At 37.9% G+C, this 9,987-nt stretch overlaps 1 pseudogene; it reads left to right on the forward strand.

Moving 5' to 3' along the window:
- Positions 1–3,201: 3,201 nt before the first annotated feature.
- LOC149250120 (uncharacterized) lies at positions 3,202–3,777 on the forward strand (annotated as a pseudogene).
- The last annotated feature ends 6,210 nt before the right edge of the window (positions 3,778–9,987 follow it).

Consider the following 9,987-nt stretch of genomic DNA (forward strand, 5'->3'; position numbering starts at 1 on the left):
AAATTGCAGAACAATTATTGCGGCATCTGTACAAATTTTTCCAGCAAATGACAATTGTATGTCACATGTTTTCCAACTACTTGACAAATAATGCACCATTGTGCGAGTCTCATACTTGGTCCTACTAGAGCCTCCTTCCTTAGGGGAATATGCCCTCCTCCTGTGATGTAATTCACGAAGACATGGCAGTGATCTTTATCATGCCCCTGGTTTTTACACTTGAGACACCAAAATTCTTCTCACACCTCTGGCCAAGCCACTTTTTCCTTTTTCAATCTCTACAATTCCAAGCAAAGGTTCTGCAACTCCATGTGAATCTGTTGAACTCCCAAAGTAGTATCCTAAATAGGCGTTTCATGCAATCTCATCACAATTTCCAGGGCTTTCACCTGAGTTCCTATATTTTGCTGCGATAAAGCAACCCTTAGGTGGGGCAGGAGCGAGGCTACAAACCATTTGTGGTACTGACTATCTGTGAGATTCATATTAGCTTCGTGGATCTGGCACTTCAATCTTTGATCTAATTCCTAGGGCGTTTCGTCGGGCCTCATCATGATTTCCTTGAATCCAATTACTAATTGCGATTCAGACTTAGGCTTACCAAATTCTTTATTCAGAGTGGTCTGAGTGTTTGTTAATGATGCCAGTGGGTTATCGGTGCAGTACTTAATGTACCATGTTAGCGCGTGATCCTACAGAGTGGTAACCAACTGCACCTTCTTTATATTATCATCCGTAATTTTTTGTGTTGTCCATACAACCTTCGCAACAAACCAAAACTGATTTGGATCCTCACTTCCTAAGCCTTTGAAAATTGGCAACTTCATCGTATTCGACATGTTGACCAGCGGCGGTGGTGGTGGCAGTGTGGGTGAAGGTGTATGTTGTGGAGGTGAAGGTGGAGGTGGTGTGGGTGGATGAGGTATCTACGAAAAACCCTACCTTATCAACTGGACAATGCTCTGTGATGAAGCCTGTGTTGCTCCCTCGTCGTCACTTGAAGGAGGTCCAATCAATTGACTATATTCAGGAACTTTTTTTCTTGATTTCTAAAGCTTCGTCCATTTTGTGTACATCCATACAATAAGGTAATGGCATAACCCGCTTTTCACACAAGATAATCTTAATCCAAGTATTCAAAGATCTCAAGTACTTACCTCGCGGTCCATTGAAGAAGCACCGCTCTGCTTCGCTGTAGCTGACTGAGGTATCAACCTTGAACTCTGTAACAAATCCTCTGATGACTCAATCAAGCCAGTGATCAACTGCACGCGACCTTATCTTCAAAATATTCCAACCTCTACATGAGTTCCGAGGTCCACACTATCGGACCGTCAAACCTCCACCTTCCTTGGCCATCTGCCAATTTAACGATCCACTCGTATAGTTCGATCAAGAAAGTGCAAAAGAAGATTTCATATATTTCTATGTACAAATATTTGTCTAACCATTGATCTTTTGTCAAGCATGGATTTTTTTTCTTGTGCCACGAATTCGTGGATCTTTCTATCCAACCACTTCTCAATTTCCTTCTTTTTCGGATTCTAGTGATGCGATATCGCACATCTCTTTATGCAGATCTTGGTCCCAACAAAAGAACCATTTGTTGGCTTAGGGTGTAATGCCCTACTTAATCTTATCATGCAAATTTTTTTCGTGTTTAAATTACCTGAAAATATTTACTTATAATTATCAAGAAATATTGGTACATACCTACATTTGTGAGACTATAAATTTATTTACTGATATAAATTTTGTTATTGTTATTATTCAATTCCCAACTTGTCTTCTCAAATTTAATTTTGGATAGGATATGGTCTCTTTCCATTTATTCCAAATTAAATATCCATATCCCAAAATGTCTTCTTAAAATCTACTTGGAAGAAGAGACGGTCTTCTCCAATTAATTTCCAAATTAGATATCCATATCTTATCCCTAAAATGTCTTCTCAAAATCTACTTGGGAGAAGATATGGTCTTCTCCAATTAATTTCCAAATTAAATATCCATATCTTATCCCCAAAATGTCTTCTCAAATCTACTTGGGAGAATATATGGTAAGAAAAGTCAAGGATACTAAATGAAAGGATGAGGGGGTAGTCATGACATTAATGATAGGTGGTTGAGGTGGATGGGAGGAAGAGGCATAAAAGAGGAAGGATGATGAGAGGAGAGGGAGATCCTTGGTATTGGTTTTGGTTTTGGTTTGTTTTGGAGGATTTTGATTTTGAAGGAGGGATGTGGAGAAAGAGGAGGGAGATCAAACTTGGATCTCGAGAGTCTTTGTTAAACTTGGACACACTACATCTCGTTGGACTTGGGTCGGAGGGCTAGGGAACCTGTGGAGGTTCCCTGGGATAAGAAATACTTCCTAGTTGGCTGGGAGGCAAATTCAGTTGGGTAGTCAAGAGGAGCATCCCAATAGAGTCAGGAGATCATGAGCATCTCAACTAAGCTATTGGAATAGGTATTCCTCCATTTATTAATTACTTATGTAACTAGTTGCAATGAAATTCTTACTTATTTAATTTGTGGTAAATAAATTTTAATGGTTTATTATCATCAAATAAATATTTATATAGAAATACGTTATTTCCCATCATATTGTGTTTAAAATGAGAGAAATTTAGTTTTTAGTTAGAGGACCCTAGGAGGGAGCCTCACATATGGCATCAGAGCCAAATTTAAACTCTTTGGGACCTTATGGGATTTGCATATGTTTCGGTTGTCCATATGACTGTACTCGATCATTAAATTTTGAATTCAGTTGCATGATAGAAAACAATAAAGTGGATTGTGCAAACATTACTGCACTAGAGTTCTCAAATTGTGGAAATATATAAAATTATATTGCCCTGATATTTCCGGTTATTTTCAAAAATATATACAAACGTCCTACACTATATTAAGTGCCCTTGGGTATTCCAAAAAATGAGAATTTATGTGATATATAATATCTACAGTCATAATTGTTAGCAATTCCATTATTAAAGTATTATGCATAACCTAAACCCGACACATCCAAAGAAGATCCCATAGTGCGGTCGGTGGTCTATTCAACACGTCATGTAGGTCAATGTTTGTATCTGGTACATACCCTACTATCTTCATTTGTTCAACAAATTTCTCCAATGTTGCATAAATTTCCTCTATTTGAGCATGTGATCTATCATTAACACCTTGGAGATCACATCCGTAGCAATGGCTGTGCTAATCCTGCAAATAGGTACCCCTCCTCCTCAATTTTCTAGACTCATAAGTAAAAAATCTCATACAGAAAACCACCATACTTTTCCCTTTCTAATATCTCAATTCCACTGTAGGAACAAATTGGTCCTCAGACATATTCAAATCAATGCACTGCAAAAAGAGCCTAGAGCTGATTCTTCATCGAAGAGGGAAGAATCTTCCAGATTGAATCCAACCCTAAACATCCAATTTCCTATTTGGATTGAATTGTTATGGAGGGTGTCTCCAGCATTTGGGAGATGAGATTACCAAACCAACACAGTCTCAAACAACAATAGAAGTTGTGCCCAATACCACTGAAATCTAGTTAATTTCCATTCTCCTCCTTGTTGTCTTCATTTCCCTCTCTTTGCTCACAACTGGGGTGATCTACCTTGCAGTTATGGAATTTTCGGAGAAACGTGAGAGAGAAAAAAAAAATTTAAGGAGGAAGCTAAGAGAGAGAAGGAGAAAAAACCCACATGGATTAAATTAGCAAATTTTGGGCCCAGAGGTTTTGGACAAAGGCCAGAAGAAGATGATGATTAAGTAACATTACATCACGTGAATTTTGGGATTCAGTGAATTGTATTTAAGCCCTTTGCACATGTTGGTAAACAATCCAGATCCACAGGCTTGCATGACCTATATATTATATAGCACTCTATTGGGTTTTTTTTCCCTTTATGGATTTCAATAAATTTCCCTATTCATTGTCAACATCAAGCTTAAACGGAGAAATATTCATCTCAGACAACAACAATTTTTTTGGTACTTATCATTTCTCCCCTGGCTAATTTTCACTTTTACTATTGCATTCTCTAAAACATACATTAGCAGGAAAGCAATGGTGTCTTTTGAAGTATTGCATACACCAAAAGCATTTAGTACTCTAATATGCCAATTCAGAAGCCTAGCTTTTGGGTGCAAGTCCCTGAGATAATGTTTTAGGCACGTCGGTTCTAACATTGCTTAGGGATGCATGCGTGTTTTGTGAGCCCCTTTGTTTCTAATTTTTATCTTTGTGATGGCTTTAAATACAAGATTTACTTAGTTATCATAAATCCATTGTAATCCTAAATCTAATAATCTCCCAGATTGACCAAGGTTAGAAATGATTGAGATAGCATCTTAGAATTTTTTTAAATCAAATTGATACTTAATAGATTTAAGTGAAGATGGACCTCTCGGTACAATTACACGACATATCACTGGTTCAAGATTTGGTTCCACATTAATATGACCTATGATATAACTTGTATTCAAACTCTGTACAACATAGCCCTGGGAATAAATAGGCTAAGACAACAACTTTTCTTAACCATTTTCCATGTTTCTTGTTGGATTTGAAATTTTCAGCTCAGGAGCAATCTTCTACATTTGGGCAACATATCATGGATAATTCTGTTGCTTAAGTGGCCACTGTGGAAGGAAATTTAATTGTTCAGTGTTGGAAGTTTCAATCTCTTAATATATTCAAATCTTTCTTCTTTAGCCTCTATAAGATCATGAAAAAACAACTACTCTTTAAAAATTGTATCTAGATTTAGAGGTATTCCTACATGCCTGCCATATTAACTATTTTCCTTTCAAATACAACCATTAATTGTATTTTTTTATTAAGAATCTAGAAACAAGGATTTTGTTTAGTTATTGTTCCCATGAATGAGAGATGGTTCTTTTCCCATCTATCTTGGGGAGTTAGAAGCTAGAACTAGAATATTGTGCCATGGCTGGAACAATTCTATGGTACGAGATTCTGCATAAGGAGTTTTAATTTCCAGTTAAATATCCAACAAGGAAAAAGAAACATAGCATGTCGCTACTGCTATTTAAATATAAAGAACTTTGAGATCTGAAATATTGCTCTTGTGACAAACTCCTAGTCCAAAAATATTTTTGGTTTGGCATTTTGTCTTAGCTATAGAAGTTTGACATTTCTTGTTAAGCACATAGTTAGGACACATTTCCAAAGTCACTGAGAAAATGAGGGCACATAATAATGACAGAGTTAAGATTAAGTGCTAGCAATGAGTTTCATGTACTCAAAATGGTAAACAAAAGATTAGTGACAAGTACAGAGTTTAAATAGAAATAGATTTCTCAAAAGTATTTTTAACTATAGAACTTCTTTAAAATTTGTCCAAGACCAAATAATTACCCATTGGCAAAGGACATAAGATAAGATTCGCCAAATGATAACCAAGTCTCAAAAAACGATCCAAGCCTAACGAAGTGTTCGTAACATGATATTTCTTGAACAACACTTACAGTACCTTTAATACAAAATAAGGGGGACATTCCATAGGTCTCATGATTTTTTTACCTCGTTTATTTATTGTTTACAACTGTAGACCTAAAATAACAACAGAAAAAATTCTCCCACATCAAAATTGAGAAAAAAATTAAGGGCACTTCACCTACAATTGTCAAGCAAAAAATCTGGCATTCGTTTAAGAATGATTCAGGCTAGCAGGTTACCTTCCTTTTGCTAAGACTTCTGAACTAATCAAGAATTTAGAAAAAAAGAAACTTGCAACATCCATAAAGTTCAGAATCTATGCTTCTTGTGAATTAATTGGGGACATTCATACCCTTCTCATCCACTTATTGTACGCCCATACTATTTTTGGAACTTTCCATCACTTTCCAATATTTTTTTGCAAAAAGGGATTATTGCCAAGAAGAGAAGAGAATTTCAAGACATTCCAACAAATTTCCAAGACAAGTGAATGCAATGACGAGGAAATGCATCTAGGGAATGTGTGGAGACACCCCCAAAATTTTAGGAAATGTCGTGGTCCCTGACATAGGGGATCCTATCCAAAATCCTTAATATATATATATATATATATAATCTATATCTATATATATATATATATATATATATATATATATATATATGAAACAATGACAAGTCACACCCATGAATGTTTCTTCCATTGAATTCCTCATCCCATAAATGTAGGAAACATGGGGGCACATGCCCCTCATCTGAGGAAGCACATCCCTGTGTAACACTAGATATCGGAACCTCATGGTTGAGCATGAACAAAGAGACTAGGAAATTTAGGAATCTGCAATTCCTATTCCTTTGCTAGAATTAACCATATACAGCCAAGGTCTACTACTCCAAACATCTCATAGGAGAATTGAAACATAGACTCCCTTGAATGCACTGGAGCACGAGAGGGTGGACTTCCCAAGAGACTGCACATCAGAGAAGGTGAGCTCCTTATCTTAAATCATGTTAGCTTAAGAGGGAGGACTTCATGGATGAATGGAGGTTGGGTAAGATGGCTAGAGTTTCACTGAAAGAAATTGTGGTATCTCTCTAGTCCTATTTGCATTCTGAGCACTGTGAGTTGCACTAAGTGAGAGTTGGAGCACAACTGATGCATCTTCCCCTTGCAGTCTCATAACCCAGCTTGCAGGCGACCTCTACAACTGAAATTTAATAAGAGCAATCACACAGAGGTATTCAAGGGCAGGGACAGATTGTATCATTTTTCCCTTGATGTCTCTATGAATTCCTAGAAAAAAATCCCTCTCAGCAACTATGGTGAATAAAGTGATGAAAATTTGTCAATTTGGAGCAACTAATAATTCTCACATAACATAGGCATGGGTGTGTTAACAGAAGATTTCCTCATAGAAACCTATGACAATTTGGGATCTTGGAGATGAGAATAGTATTGGAACAGAGAAGAGACAACCACCTAAGAGTCGATGAAACCTTATCCAACCATGTTATTCTCATCATATCATTGTTGTAGAGGATTGAATAAATGGAATTTGGTTATGTGCATGTTTACAAATGATAAAATTACATGAAATGAATTATATAAAGAAAATCCTCAACTTGTAAATTTTAGGTAAACAGGTCATTTACTATAAGTTGTTTTTGGAGAAAAGTCCTAGGAGGGAATTGAGATAATGTTCATTAATTACCCAACAATTATGTTCCCTTTTCTCTAGGCAACAAGTACAACTTAATAATCTTTTTCAAACTAAATTTTCATATTCATAGCCATTGTCGGCTGGATAAGTCATTCTTGTGGACAAGACTGACCTCCCTAGTATCTAATGATATCTAGCGACAAGCAAACCAAAAAAATTCTATCTTTCTCTAAATATGCAATTTATAGATAAAGGCAAACAAGTGTTTTAGGCCTACCTTGGGTCCAGTTGATAGAGGGAATTACTCCCCTAGGGATTTTTGGGTTGAAACCCTAGCAGACTGAAAGTTATCTATTCAAAGAAACATGCATTCATACAGCCATTATGCTATTATAAGCAAATTCTATGATAAGGGTACGTACCTTTGGTCCTATGTTTGAGAAGGCCTTTAGGGTCCAAACCCTTCTTGGAGTTCCCTTCTTCTCTTTTGTCCTGCAAAACACCCAATTCAAAGAACACAGTAGTATATGGACAAAAACTTATAAAGAAATCATCTTCATGTTACAAAGAAAGGTAGTTAGTTATGAAATCCAAACAACCTTTTATATATGAATTCTAAACATGAATATCATTAACATAAAGAAGATTCATTTTTGGAACCAAGACATGTGTTTCTTTTATTATAGACAAATAAAGTACATAAAAAGGAATATTTTCACCTGAGTCACCTTCAGCAGGCTCCAAGCAAAGCTTCCTTCCGGATCCGTTCCAGCCTCAAGCCTCTAACAAACTCCTTCCATGACTCTCTCCATGATGTCATAAATGGTGGATGAACATCAACACACAATGAAACAAAGGTTTCCTGTACAAAATGGGGGAAGTGCAGAAGGCACAAGGGACTTCAGACCTGGTCAAGGGAAAAATCTCAGCATAACCTTTCTCTCTCTTCTCTCCTCTCTTAGGCCTTCCCTTTGAGGTCTTTTTATACCATCTCCAAAGTAGTTTTTTAGTTAGGAGTTGGTTGGGAACAGTTGGGCCACGAGCACTAACAGGTGATCAGCAGGTAAAACCCGCGATCTCCTCCCGAAAAATAAGGAGTGTTATATTTTTTTAAGTGTTTTAATACATACACGCGGGTTGGCTATACACATACCCGCATATACATGCGTTTAACTCAGTGCAATGTCATGTATAAGGGATAAAACACTGTTTTTTAAATTTTAGGACCAGGTCTGGAAGGAGGGGTTGCCCTAGGCCATGAGTAAAGCATAACAAGCCATAAGAGTGAGATTTGGAGCTATAACAGATGCCCCCTAATATATGAGGTCAGAAGGGGTACATGATGGCCGAAATATATTATGCAAGTATATGGAAAGGAAGTCTATCAAAAACCGAGGAGGACTTCACCAGAATTCAGCCTGCCAAGCCACCAAAGGAGATCAGAAAGAAACACTGTCTGAGGCGGGCATACCCATGTTCAGAAAAAGTAAAGCATGTCCGCATATCAAGTACAAGCGGATCCACTAAGTATACAAGTATAAATGACTGAAAGATACATAATGGATCATCTGATAATAATGAACAAGTACATGTCTGAATATCACATATAAGACTGTCAGGGATGCTGAAAAATGCAACAGATCACTGATATCAAAGACTGATCCCTAAAAAGTACCAACTGAACATGATGGAATAGGATGGTACTACACTGCAAACTCAGGTGCTAGCATATAAAATGTCGCCATGACTGACTGCAACGTATAAAGTGGAGTGGTATCAACTAGCAGCAACAGGAGCAACTGTCAAGTGAACCAATGAATGCTGATACAACCTGAGGTCTTCACCGACCGTCATGGTACATTTCTACACCATGGGAATAAATGATCTGAAGTCGACCATGTGAGAAATCATTTGATTACCGGTCATTGATGTATACCGTTAACAAACGCGAGACTACTCACCGATAATGATAATGAGCGTCAAGGTACCCATTACAATCTAACAAGTGTGAATAGATGAGCTGGAGTCGAACACCTGTAAGAATCTATCGATCAGGAGACAATGATGGTTTCCCACTGTCGATAGTGAAGGATCTACCACTAATGACTGCAAACCCCAAGGTACTACCAAATGGACTCTAGATCTTCACCCCAGAGCAATGAGTCGGAGTCGATAAGGAAAGATCCGCTAGAAGGAAGGCATTAAGGCATCCTTCATCAATCTAGCGCGAGCATAACCCGTAGGCCAATAATGTGGAAGGAATCAGACGAAAAAGATGTAGTAACCCAACCGAAGTACGTTTCTGGCGTACACAAGATGTGGCTAGTGCACGGCAGAAACCCTCTGAACCAACCAATAATGAAAGCTGACACAGAGGTGAGGTATCCACCAATAGGGTCAAATGGAAACCAAGGTACTGCACGAACCCCAATGTGTGATAATGTAAGCTGATGTCGAACACAAGGGAAACCACTCAGTCAAAGACCCATGATACTAATCGATGTTGATCACAAGGTAACCTATCAATAATGAAAATAGGGCCAGGGTGCGGCTCTAGGCCTGTCCTGAGAGCAAGATGTCGTCGTCGATAAGGACAAGACCCGCCAACAAGAAGTCAATGGGGACCTTCTCAAACCGGCACGAGTAAAGGACCAATATAACTGATGTGATGATAGACATGACACTGACAAACAGGGATGGCCGACTGAAAAATGAGTCAAGAGACACCGCAGAGAGGTCGACTCAGGCTAACTTCCCTTGAACAAAAGCACGACTCAATGTGATTATGTGGCAGCATATGATGACTCTGTATAAGTTCGCTATGCAGGAGGCACGAACGAACCCTCCATATGATTGGAA

The sequence above is a fragment of the Pinus tabuliformis genome, chromosome 7, assembly GCF_031772625.1.
Source record: "Pinus tabuliformis cultivar Carrire ecotype Pingquan chromosome 7, CPIR1, whole genome shotgun sequence".
Taxonomy (NCBI): domain Eukaryota; kingdom Viridiplantae; phylum Streptophyta; class Pinopsida; order Pinales; family Pinaceae; genus Pinus; species Pinus tabuliformis.